Consider the following 13,541-nt stretch of genomic DNA (forward strand, 5'->3'; position numbering starts at 1 on the left):
TGCTCTGAGCCCAGGAGGCTGACCTGGGTGGATGGCACCAGTCGGCTCCTGTGCACTCTGGCCTCTGATCGGATTTGCACAAGAAGAAAAGAGGAAGAAAGGCAATGAACTGGGGCCAGTAATTCCACTCCCACCCCTCCAGACTCGTCCTTGCTGTGTGGCTGTAGGCTGGCTCCTTTGGGTGATTCTCTCCATACAGCTCCCCTTTCCAGGTTCTGGAATGAACCCTTCTCCTTGCTCCTATAGACCCAAGACAGGAATAGCGCCTTCCTCTGCTATCCCCAGGTATTGCACTCTGCCTTGGTCTCCCCAAACCCTGCCCACAACTGTGCAAATAATTTATTAATATTAAACTCACCTCAGATTGCTCCATTTCAGTGTGCCCTCTGTTTCCTGCCAGACTGCTGACCAGTGCGTTGGCATCACTTCTCGTTTACAGAGGAGGAAACTGGAGCTTGGAGAAATGAAGTCACTTGCCCAGGGGCAATTATCTGGGGTTTGAATTTGGATCAGCCTGAATCCAGAGTCCAAGCTCTTCACCTCCTCACTACTATATAAAAACTAAAATGAAATTAGCTCTCACTTGGCGCTGCTGCGTGCCACGCACTGTGCTGAGCCTCTCATGCCTTTGTTTCACGGGCACTCTGTGGACAACACTACTTACTATTCCCATTTCACAGATAAGAAAACTGAAGCTATGAAAAGCTCACTTGGCATAAACAATTTTAGATTTGTCCATGTTGCTGTGTATCAATACTTCATTCCTTTTTATTGCTGAGTAGTGTTCTCTTGTATGGACATACCATAATTCATTTATTCAGTTGTTTCTTTGGTTGTTTATTTCCTTCCTTCTTTATTCCCTCCCATCTATCTATCTGTCTACCTATCATCTATCATTTATCTACCTATCTATTCACTTCCTTTAGAAGTGAGCCTATTTGTAAGGACATTCATCACAGCATTTATACTTAATAGTGAAAGCACTTGTAATGACCCCCTTATCTGTCTGATAGGGAAATTACTGAATGGAGTTTAATAAGACCTTGGAACCTCACCGGAGGAGCACCAGATACAGACTCCTAAGCCAGCTTGCTATAACCGCCAGAAGGGCTGTGTCATTCTTGGTACATGGCCACCTTTCAACTGTGCCTTGCCACAGTTCTTGACTGGATGGAGAGAGCCATTCACTGGCAACAGGCTAGCGTGCCCAAAGTGCCACTTCTTGTTTCTTTGCTTTGTGTGCATCTGTCCATCCGTCCATCCATCCATGTGTTTATCTCTCCATCCATCCCTGCGTGTGTGCAGGCTAAGTCACTCAGTCGCGTCCAACTCTTTGCTACCCCATGGACTGCAGCCTGCCAGGCTCCTCTGTCTAAGGGATTCTGCAGGCAAGAATACTGGAGTGGGTTGCCATACCCTCCTCCAGGGGATCTTCCCAACCCAGGAATCCAACCTGTGTCTCTCACATCTACCTCCACTGGCAGGCGGGTTCTTTACCGCTAGTGTCACCCAAGAAGCCCTCATCCATCCTTATCTATCATCTATTATCTATTTCTTTACATATATTTTCCTCCTTTTCCTTTAACTGTCCTTTATCCATCCACTGATAGCCATGAGGTCAACAAGTGTTAATGTCCTCCTGTAACTGGAAGAAGACACAGATTACTTAATAGTAAATGTGACCATCTAGTAAGAACCTATTTAGTTACCAGGCACCGCATGAAGACATTAAAAAGTGCTGCACATGGCCTGACACATATAAGTGTCATGGAAAAACGCATTTTATTGAATTCCTTCCTTTGTTGGTGGTTGTAATTACAGATCTTTGCTACTGCTTCAATAAAACCTCATTCATTCATGACAGTATGTATGAAGGGCAGGTTAAGAGATCCGTCTACATTAAAGGGCCTGTTTAGAATCCTTAAACAAAATGAACCTTTCTTTCTTTTGAGTACAGAGGAGAATTTGACAAAGAAAGAGTTCCCAAGTAGTATTACTTCCCAGCTGCTCTAATCAACATTTAAAACTCATCTGGATTTGGCAGGAATTTCTTTGGGTAAGACGAGGTGCTAAAAGCCTTAAAACGGTTTATTCCTTTAAAGACATGAGACACTCTTTACACAACCTTCTTTACACGGTTACACTGTAAAGTTTTCTTCACAGGTAGACCAAAGGTAAACTGCAGCTTAGGCCAGGCTGACTTATAACAAATTCCATTATTAGCGCAGTTCAAATTAATGAGATTTTCCTTTACTTCGGTTTCAAAAGAGGCTCAAAGCCACTTAGTAACTTGAGACCTCTTGTGAATCTCATTACTAGAAGAGTTTTTAAAACACAGTTTGGTCTTTGGTTACCATAGGAAATTGCAAAGACCCAATGACTGTGTTTCATTCTGGATCCAAGTTTTATGCCGGATGATTCATTTAAGCTCTGATGACTTTTTAATTTAAAAAATTCCCCATTAATGCTCAAAAAAAAAATCTATTAGCACACGGTGAACGCATGAGAGGGATACTGTCTTGAGTTCTATGCCAAAAAACAAAAAAAACTTGTGAGGGTGAAAAGTAAACAAAACTTTCAAACTTTACAATATTTATCTTTAAGTCCTTAGTAGCCACAGATGCAAAAGTCTTTCTTCATGTTTTTAAGTCAGGCAACCTCCTAAATTAAGTTGGACTTGTCCCAAGGACCAAATCAGAAAATTAATTCATGAGCTAGGGCCCTCCAGAAGGTTTTTTCCCTTTCATTTTGTTTAGTCACTTTTATAGTCCTTTCCTTCTTCGAAGTAATTTGGATTTGATTGCTTCTTCGTGAAATTCTAATGTCAAGACTGTGTCTAATTCTGTTTTATGAAGAAATCTGGAAACTATACAAAGGAATGAATTGAGATGCAGAGTCAAATAAAATCTGTAATGTGATAACTCTATCAACCCTGCCTGGAAAGAGACTGTATTTCAATTAGATCTCGAGACATGTTCTTACATAAACTGACAGCATCGGATTGACAGCGTTCATCTTCCCAGAGAACACAATTTACAAGGACAGAATGGTGAATTCAGTTCCATATTCCAAAGGTATGTCGGAGTGCTTGCCCCACCCCAGCCTAAATAGAGGTGTGATTTAACAGACAAGTTCCCTTTCAGCATAAAATAAAAATGGCAAATATATGAAAAATTCCCATCAGCACCAAAAAAAGGTATTTAAAATTTAAAGTAATAATAATAATAATAATACTTAGCATTTAAACAGTACTTTACATCTTCAAAGCACTCCATAAACAGTGGTTCCAATTCTCCAGGCGATCAATGGTCTTTGATGTGGAGAAGAACTCCATGCACAGCGGGGGAGATAAAGCTACAACCACAAGAACTGAGCCCAATTAACTAATTATAACACTTTCATTTCTTTCCCCCTTTCAATTTCGTTTTATTTTTTTCCCAACTATCTTTTGTTGTTCTCATTTAAAGCCCTCGCAGGGTCACCTACGCAGGCCTGCTGGCATTAACCAGGCTCCTATCCAAACTCATCTGCAAGACCCAGGCTGCATTCTTTTCCCCAATTCACAGTGAAATCAGAAAAAAAAAAAAAAAAAAAACAAGTCCAACCGGATCACAATTAGATTGATTTTATTCTCCACGTTTGCCTTTCCAGTTTTTCAGTGGGGAAAAATGTCCTTTTATTTATGACACCACAGGAGGTGGTACTATGTTTTATAGATAGGTTTGTTTCGGTCTTGATTTTGTTGTGGTTGTTGCCTTTGCTTAGCCAAACAAGAAGCTAGCAGTCTTGCGTGGATCTCCACCATTCTTTCTGGAGAGTGTACCCACATGTGAAATCCAAAAATCTGGGAAGCCCTGATCTTGATGACCCTGAGACCTCCAGCAACATAGATTTAACGTATTTATCCCAAGTGACCATCCTCAGTGTAGGTGAGGCTGCGGCGAAGCCTGTAATCTCCCGAAGCAGGCTATCTCCTCCACTCTCGGCAAAAGTATAAATTGGCATAACCTTTTTGCAGAATCTATGAAAGTTGTGATCTTTCATAAACTTTGACTCAGCAATTCTACTTCTAGGAATTTGTTTTAATGGGAAACTCACACACAAGTTTGCAAAGAAATGTAGCCTTGTCTTAAAGTGAAAAAACTGGAGGATACCAAGGACTCACAGTAGGAGGACTAGCGGAGACACGTGAGACTCAGCCAGGCAGCACCATTCATGGTGTTGCCCCTGGTGGGTTAATGATGTGGTTCTACGTTTCTGCAGGAGGAGGGAGCTCTGCAGGCTTGGGGTTCCTTCATCCTCCACACATTTCTCAAGCACCTCCTAAGTTCCAGGCACTGCTCTAGGCAGAGGATGCAGGAGTAAAGAAAGGAGACAATGTCCTTGGCCTCATGGAGCTTACAAAAAAGCAAGGAGCGTGGAAAAGCCACTTTGGAAAATAGTTTGGCATTTTCTTGTAAAGTTATTTATAGTTCAACCATCCCACTCCTGAGTATTTACCCAAGAGAAATGAAAACTTCTGTTCACCCCAAAACTTGTGTGTGACTGTTTATAGTGACTTTATTTGTAGTCACCCCCAAAATGGAAACAACCTTATGTCCTTCAACTGATGAGTGGTTAAACAAAACCTGGTACAGCTATACAACGGAATATCATATACAATAAAAAATAAGGAGAGGCTAATTCATGCAACAAAATGGATCATGTTTAGTGGAGGGCCGCATACTCACTATTTTCATTTATATGACATTCTGGCAAAGGTAAAATTTAGGGACGAAGAACAGTTTAGTCATTACCAGGAACAAAGCGTGAAGGAAGGGGTTGATTCCAAAGGGGCACAAGCGAATTTCAGAGGATGTTAGAACTGTATTAAGCCTTTAAAAAGAAAACCACTTATGAATAAGTTCATTGGCTGCAGCGGGCCTTAGTTGTGGCACTCGGAATTTTTAGTTGAGGCGTGTAAACTCTTCGTTGCAGCATGTGGGATCTACTTCCTTGACCAGGGATCGAACCTGGGCCCCCTGCGTTGGGAGCTCAGAGTCTTAGCCACTGGACCACCAGGAAAGTCCCTGTGTTAAGTCTTTATTGTGGTGATGCTTACACAGCTGATGATGCTTTGTTGAGAATCCTAAGAACGCTACACTAAGACCAGTGAATTTTACTATGTGTAAGTCATACCTCAGTAAACCTGATTAAGGGGAAAAACTGAAGTGCAAAAGGTGCATACAATATGATCCCATCTTTGTAAGTAATAATAATAATAATGTTAGAATATGCTTTGGAAAAAAGTCTAGGTGAATATCCATCATGCCAAATTATTAACAGTAAGTTATCTGGGTTGGGGAAAGGGGTATTTCATTTTCTAAATTACACATATCTTTGATGTTTGAATATTTTATAGGGCAAGTGTTACTTGCAAAATTACAGGGAGAATCAAATTGTGATACAAAATTTCGTCCTCCGTGCCGGCCAGGCTACTGCGGGGAGGCACAGAACTCACCTGAGAGGCTCAGGCACATCACGTGACCCTAAGTTTGGCTCTGGAGGGCAGTTGTCCACTCAAGGTGTCAAAGATATAGTGTGACTTCGCAGAGCCTGAGAAGCCTGGGGGATGCCCTTCTCTTTGGCTTGGGACCCCCACCCTACTTTCAGGTGAGGAATGGCTGCTGTCCCCTCTAAGCTGCTCCTGGGGGGAGATGGCCCTTCAGCAGTTCCCATGGGACTAAGTTTTCTGAATGGAGGTGGAATGAGGCTCAGGGCTGGCATGACCCTTGTCCTCCTGTCGTGGAGAACTGTCCGTGGCCCAAGGTGGTTTAACACCTCTGATAGTAACAGCCGTTTGTTGACACTTGCTCTGTGCCAGACACAGACCAAACACTTACCACTTAATGTTATTTTGTAATTCATTTAACAAACATTTATTAAATACCAACAATGTTCCAGGCACTGGGGATGTGGCAATGAACAAATAAGAGGAAAAAAAAGCCCTTATATTCTATCACCTGATGTTCTAATAGGGGGAGGGGGAGACAGGCAAAAATATATGGAAGCAAATATAAGTCAGGGGGTTTTAGATGCTAAGAGAAAACTGAACAGAGTGAGGGGTGCCAGATGGAGGGATGAGGCACCCCGTCTTAGGTACAGAGGCCCAAAGGGATCTTATCACTATGGGGACCACTGAGCTGAGGAGTGGAGAGGCCTGCAAGGGCCAGGGCCCTGCGGTTACATCTGTGAGAAGAGCCCCAGGGAGGTCACAGGCCTGTGGCCAAGTGTGCGCAGGGACACTGGCAAGAGAGCAAGAGGCCAGGGCACACAGGGTCCTACAGACGGTGAAGGAGCATTTGGCTTTTACCTTGAATGAGGTGGGAGTCACGGAAGGGTTTGGAGAGAGGAATGACCTTGATCTGACTTAGGTTTAGTTAGACTCCTTCCAACTGCTGTGTGGAAAAGAGAATACAGTGAGGGTGGAGTGAAGGATGAGCAGAGAGGCCAGTGGCTTAGACTTGGTGGTGGCACATTCTGGAATTTTTATCTCATTCTTCATTTTCCCCATCTGCAAAATGGGATGATAATAGTGTCTCTTTCACAGGAGGATTAAACAAGCTCATGGTGTTAAGTACCTGGCCCTGTGCCTGGGATAAGGGACGTGCTCCATACATACGTCCGTGTTTGTTGTTATTATTATTATTACCAACTCTTCCAGAGAGGCCAGGATAATTATGCCTACATTATGGATGAGAAGACTGAGGCTCAGAGAGCAGATGGCTGGTGAGTATTTCTGGCACTATATTTCTCCAGACCCTCTTGGAACATTTTTGGGGAGGCACACGGGGCTGATGAAGAAGACTAGAAGCCTAGATAAGAGGCAGAGGGTGTCTAAGCATGGGGAAGTCTTCTCACCTCATCTGAGTACAGAAGGCAGCAGTGGCCAAGCTTCAGATCCTGTCTGGCTCCTCTAAGCTGTGTGACCTCAGACAAGTCACTTCACCTCTCTGAGCCTCAGCTGTGTCACTTATAAAATGTAGACTGGGATAAAACCTACCTCAAGATAGTTGTGGCAAGTAGATATCTGGCATAAAATGAGCTCCATAAACACATCTGGAAGATAGCACCCTCCTGGAAAGGTGGTACAGTAAGGAGGGTTGTAACCGAGTAAATGGCTGGTTTTTCTGGCTGCACCACACAGTTCTGCTAGGGAGGAGAAAGCCTGTCTTCCACTGTGATCTTGGGAAGTGGCTGATTAGATTATAATGAACCGGCTCATCGGGGTGCACATGCTGTGTAAACAGTGACCTCTTCATAAAGCCACAAATACAGAACCATGCAAAATATGCTTTGAGTTATTGCATGGCGAACATGAAATAAAGTCCGCTCGTTGGAAAATCATTTTAAGGGTCTATTTTTTTTTTTTTAAGTGAAGGGAATATTTACCGAGGCATTTTTGGTAGAATAAAGAAGGGGCTTCTATGTTCAGCAACCGTTGTGAAACGCCGGTAGCAAATCCCCATAACACAACTCGCTAACATTTACAGAAGCTGTTGTGATTAAGTGGGAACCAAGCTACCGAAAAATCTACAACAAGAAGTCAGCAAAGTAAGATCAAGAGACTATAAAGTAAACAATATATAGAGAATGAAATGTAATTTATTTCCTTGGGGAAGCGATCTGTACCGACAGCAGCAACAGAGCAACTCTAGATGTACTCCATTTCCATCCTTGACAGACTATTGCAGTCAGCACATTTGAAAATTGAGAAATTGTGTGTGCAATTAAAAAAAAAAAACAATTGATTATAACTCACCAGCGTCCTGAGAGGTTGGCAGCCCATTTTAAAAAGGAGAAACTGAGACTCAAGCTGGAGAGATGAGCTGCTTGCCTCATCATTGCCGGGAACCCATAACCCAGGTGACAGGAGAAGCCCGGTGAACCGGTCACTGAGGCCACATGAAGACAAAGTGATGACTCAAGTTTCACACCATGGCATTTTTTTTATTGCCTCCAAAGTGCTGCTGGAGTGAGGACCATGTTCTTTCCAAGGGTTGCCTTTAAATAAAATGATCTGTTGCAGAAAGCAAGGTCTGGGCTCCAGGCAGGGCCCCAGCCAGCAGGCAGCCCGCACACCTGCGCCAGGGAGCAGGAAAGTGTCCTCTCAGGCTGGGAACGGAAAGTGCCCACAGTTTGGAGGGAACGGGTAGGGTCCCTGGAGGATGGTGGCCTTTGTCTAACGTGACAGGACCTGGATGCCGCTTCTCAAAAAGCAGCATCACATGGCCTGGGTGGCTCGATCAGTTGCCTTCTCACCTATCCAGACTTCGGCTGAAGTCCCTGATTCAGGCCACCAGCAAAAAGATGTTTGTCTTCCTTACAAAACCCCTGGATGCTTGGGTCTGGCCTGGAGTACAAGAAAGCAGAAAGGCTGAGATGGGCTGGCAAAATTGCCAGAGAAGTTGGCATCTCCCCTCCCAGAGCACAGCCTGACTGTGAGCCTCTCTTGTGAGCACTGAATTCACACTTGCACAGCCCTGGAGAGGAAAAGTTACAGAATCCACCTCTTGAACACCCTCTTCTCTTAAAGACGATTTTGTTCAGCCTCAAACCAGAATTGGCTGTTGTAAGCGAGGACATTCAGACTGCGAGAGAAAGAGTGAGAGAGAGAGAGAGTGTGTATGTATGTGGGTCCATCCAGAGGAAACAGAATTTAGTTTCATATGATATATTTCACCACCTGCCATGGTCATAGCCTGCAACATGTGAACGTAGCGGAGGCCGAAAATGTATGAATGTGGTCACTTGTTTTGGGTCAAGAGGCAGAGTAGTCAAAGAAAGATTTCAGGGACCTTCACACACTTCCTTATTACTGGCTATTTGAAAGCGCTTTATCGTGGTTTGTTAAATTCATTCAAAAATCCGCGTTACCAGAAGCAAGAGTCCTTTGTATGTAGGTATAGGTAAAATGCCACCAAGTACAGTTAATTTAAGCTTGTTGGGATTTTTAAAAACTCAAATCATTGCTTAAATGATCTTCTTGGTGGTGTTTGTTGGAGTTCTGTCTCCACCTACATTTTATAAAAGCTCTGAGTCTGAAGAGTCACTGATATTTATTGAACACCTATTATGTGTTGGGTGGGGGCCAAGTGCTTTGTGTGCACGCACTGAATACACACAGTGGCTCTAAGAGGCAGACACAAGGACGACCCCGCTTTAGGGATGAGGAAACTGAGGTGCAGAAAGGTCAAGTCACTGGCCAACAGCTCAAGAGAGTCCAAGACAGAGCTGGGGTCTGGCCCAGCACTGATGTTCTTGCCCTTCCCCAGACCTCAAGCCACGCTCGGAACCAGCAATGACTGCTATTGTTTTTACTTCATCCTTTGCACGGTCTTAGGGGAGAGGTTGGAACAATTAGGAAATCCTTGGTGGTTATGAGCAGAGCTGTTATTGCCCAAGGCAGCCCAGCTTGATTGGTATAAGACCATTCTCTCAGAGGTAACTTAAAAACCTCAACTTAAAAATTGAATTATGAAAGTGAAGAAATGAAAAGGATAGGCATGCCACATGGAAGCATCTAGAAACATCTTTCTGGAATTACAGAATGAACGGCCTTGTCCACACCAGGTGAGAGGGACCCAAGACTCGTGTTTGTCACTGAGCCCAACCCCTGGCTGGTCTCCTTGAGACTACCTTTGGTTCTCCTTCGTCTCAGCTGCTGACTTGAGAGTAGCATTTAAAAAAAAAAAAAAAACCCTCAGGAAGAAATGCAAAGGGTCCAGAGACCCAAGAGCCGATCTGCCTCGCTGGAGTTTGAGAAAGCAAATCCAGACAACAACGACACCATTTTTTACTGTGGGGTTGGCAAAAATTTAAAAAGACTGGCAACACGCAAATGCTGGCAGGGTGGTGAGGAAGTATACTGTCTTCCCTTATTGCTTGAGGGAGTGTGGATTGCTACAGTCTTTGGGGAAAGTCTTCCGGCTGTATTTATTAACAATAAAAACACACATTTATTAACAATAAAAAAGCAATCCTATTTTGGGGACTTTATTCTACAGAAATAAAAGTGTCACTTCATACGGAAATATGGATGAGGATATTTACTGCATCCTTATTTAGAGTCGGAAAAAAAACTGAAAATCACCCGAAGGTTCAGAAATAGTGGAATAATTGGATAAATTATGGCACAGGTGTTCTATGAAACACTATACAACTAATAAAAGACTGAGTTGGATCTAGATATATAGGCCTAGGGGTATATTTGTGATAAATTGTTAAGTGAAAAAAAAAGCAGCTTGCAAAGTAATATATGTGACACGATCCCATTTTTGTAAAAAACAAACAAAAAAATCCTCTTAGGAATGTTTGTTTAAATTGTACTGGGTTGGCCAAAAGTTTGTGTTTTTTTTTTCTGTAAGATGGCCGTAGTAATGCTTAGTTATCTAACTTCATTTGAAACAGTTTTATTACATTGTATCATTACAGCTGTTCTATCAGTGTGCATTAAAAAAAAAACTTATCAAAAATGGTGAATTTTTGGGTAGCCATTTTAATATTGAAGATGGAAGAAGAAAAGCAACATTTTTGGCATAGTATTCTTTATTGTTTTAAGGTTAAAAACGCAACTGAACCCCCCTTCCCCCCACCAAAAAAAAAAAAAGATTTGTGCAGTGTATGAAGAAGGTGCTGTGACTGGTCAAATGTATCAAAAGTGGTTTGCAAAGTTTGGTGCTGGAGATTTCTTGCTGGATGACACACCAGTTCTGGTAAACCAGCTGAAGTTGATAGCAACCAAATCAAGACATTCATTGAGAACAATCAATACTATACCATGCAGGAGATAGCCAATATACTCAAAATATCCAAATCAAGCATTGAAAATCATTTGCACCAGCTTGAAGTGAAGTGAAGGAGTGAAGTTAGGTCGCTCAGTCGTGTCCGACTCTTTGCGACCCCATGGACAGTAGCCTACCAGGCTCCGCCGTCCATGGGATTTTCCAGGCAAGAGTACTGGAGTGGGCTGCCATTTCCTTCTCCAGGGGATCTTCCCAACCCAGGGATTGAACCTGTGTCTCCTGCATTGCAGACAGACGCTTTACCATCTGAGCCACCAGGGAAACCCTGCACCAGCTTGGTTATGTTAATTACTGTGATGTTTGGGTCCCACATATCTGTGTGCATGTGTGCCCAGTTGCTCAGTCATGTCCAACTCTTTGAGACCCCATGGACTGTATCCTGCCAGGCTCCTCTGTCCTTGGAATTTTCCAGGCAAGAATACTGCAGTGAGTGGCCATTTCCTTCTCCAGGAGATCTTCCTGACCCAGGGATTGAACCCATGTCTTGAGCATATTTTCACATGTGATTCCCTACTGAAATGTAATGAAAATGTTCTGTTTTTAAAACAAATTGTGACGGGTAACGAGAAGTGGATATTGTACAATAACGTGGAATGGAAGAGATTGTGGGGCAAGCAAAATGAACCACCACCAACCACACCAAAGGCCGATATTCATGCAAAGAAGGTGAGGTTGTGCATATGGTGGGACTGGATGGGAGTCTTCTAGTATGAGCTCCTTCCAGAAAACCAGACGATTCATTCCAACAAGTACTGCTCCCAGTGAGACCAACTGAGAGCATCGCTCGACGAAAATCTTCTGGAATTAGTTAACAGAAAACACATAATCTTCCATCAGGATAACTCAAGACCAAACGTTTCTTTGATGACCAGGCCAAAACTGCTACAGCTTGGCTGGGAAGTTCTGATTCATTCACCGTATTCGTCAGACATTGCACCTTCAAATTTCCGTTTATTTCAGTCTTTACAAAATTCTCTTAATGGAAAAAATTTCAATTCCCTGGAAGACTGTAAAAGACACCTGGAGCAGTTCTTTGCTCAATGAGATAAAAAGTTTGGGGAAGATGGAATTATGAAGTTGCCTAAAAAATAGCAGAAGGTATTGGAACAAAACAGTGAATACGTTGTTGATCTAAGTTCTTGGAGAAAATGAAAAATGTGTCTTTTATTTTTACTTAAAAACTGAAGGAACTTTATTGGGCCAACCAATATGATTTGGTATGATCTTGGAGGAAGCCAAATAAGGACTCCTAATAATTTGGTTGAGTTTGGTGATCTTAGTGGTAGAGATTTTCCTTGGCATGCTCCCATGCTGTTTAACCTGTTACAGCTAGCATTTTGTTACTTTTGTTATTTACGATAAACTACATCCATTGAAACTAAGGTTAAAGGGAAAAAACCTCCAAGTGATGTGACTGGATGCTACATTCCGTTGTACAAGGATAGACAAGTGACTTGTGATTGTTGTGATTTATTGATCACTGTGCTAAGATCTCTCTCTGTGCTATCGCTCTGGGAGGTCAACTCATGGAACAGGGGTTAAGTGACCTGCTTAAGGCTGCACAGCTAGCACATGACAGAGCAGAGACTGCAACCCAGGTGTGTCTTACTCTGAAGCCGTCTTCTTAACTCCTACAAAATACTCCCACCCTGCAGCTGTGGCGGCTTCCTGTGGTCTTTCTAACAGGGTGGTTCCTCCTCCGGTCAGGTTTTTGCTTCCATTTTCTCTCTGCCATGACATTTGGTAACCATGAAAGGGAACTAACCTGTCATTCTTAGAATAGGACCTGAGACTTGTGCAGAGGGGCCCATTCATTTCCTGCCTGGGCAGTTAGGCATTTTCACAAAGAGGGAAACTCATGAACGTCATGAACGAGGATGCTTCTTATGAGCCCCCCACATGGGGAACTGGACTCAGAAGTGCCTGGTGTCTTGCTGCTGCCTAGTCGCCAGCATGGCTTTTTTTTTTTTGTTTTGATTTTATCTCCTGAAGCTATCCATCAACTCCCATTGCTTTCTCTATTAAGGGCTCTGCAGATATTTATCAGTCATCTCTACAGTGCAGAGTCAAAGGGTTTCATTGCTAGAAATGACTTAGCATGGAGGATCACCTGGGCTGCCTTTTTACACAGGAGGAAACGCCCAGAGAGGTCAGGTGGTTTGTCTAAGATAACAGGGCTGCTCAGGGGCCCACTTGAGACTAGAACCTAGTTCTCTTGGGTCCTCATTCTGTTACTCATGTTGCTGAGGCAATTGCACACTGCACTTCTGGCCTTTTCTTTTCCACTCTGGGGCTTTTGCTTTGACAGCCGAAGAGCTCTCCCTAGATGAGGTTTTCTCTTTTTTTTTTTCCTCCCAATTTGCTTTATTTGCTTTCTATTTATTTTTATTTGATTCCAAAATTTGATTTCAATTTTATCTATTGATTTGTGTTGTTTAAAACTTACTGTATTGAATAGGTAATATACACATTTGGCTAAAAAAATGCAAAACAGTGAAAAGTGATTTCTCTCCCTATTCTCTCTATCCCCAGAGAAAACTGATATTACCATTATCTCTGGTGCAACCTTCCAGGGATATCTCAATTAATAATCTCTTTTTGAGATTATTCTGTATAAGTATACATAGTGCTAACTCATTATTTTTAACAGCTGCATGGAATTAAATTATACTGTTCACTACTCCCCAAATGATGGAC

Source organism: Bos javanicus, chromosome 17 (assembly GCF_032452875.1).
Source record: "Bos javanicus breed banteng chromosome 17, ARS-OSU_banteng_1.0, whole genome shotgun sequence".
NCBI classification, from domain to species: Eukaryota; Metazoa; Chordata; class Mammalia; order Artiodactyla; family Bovidae; genus Bos; species Bos javanicus.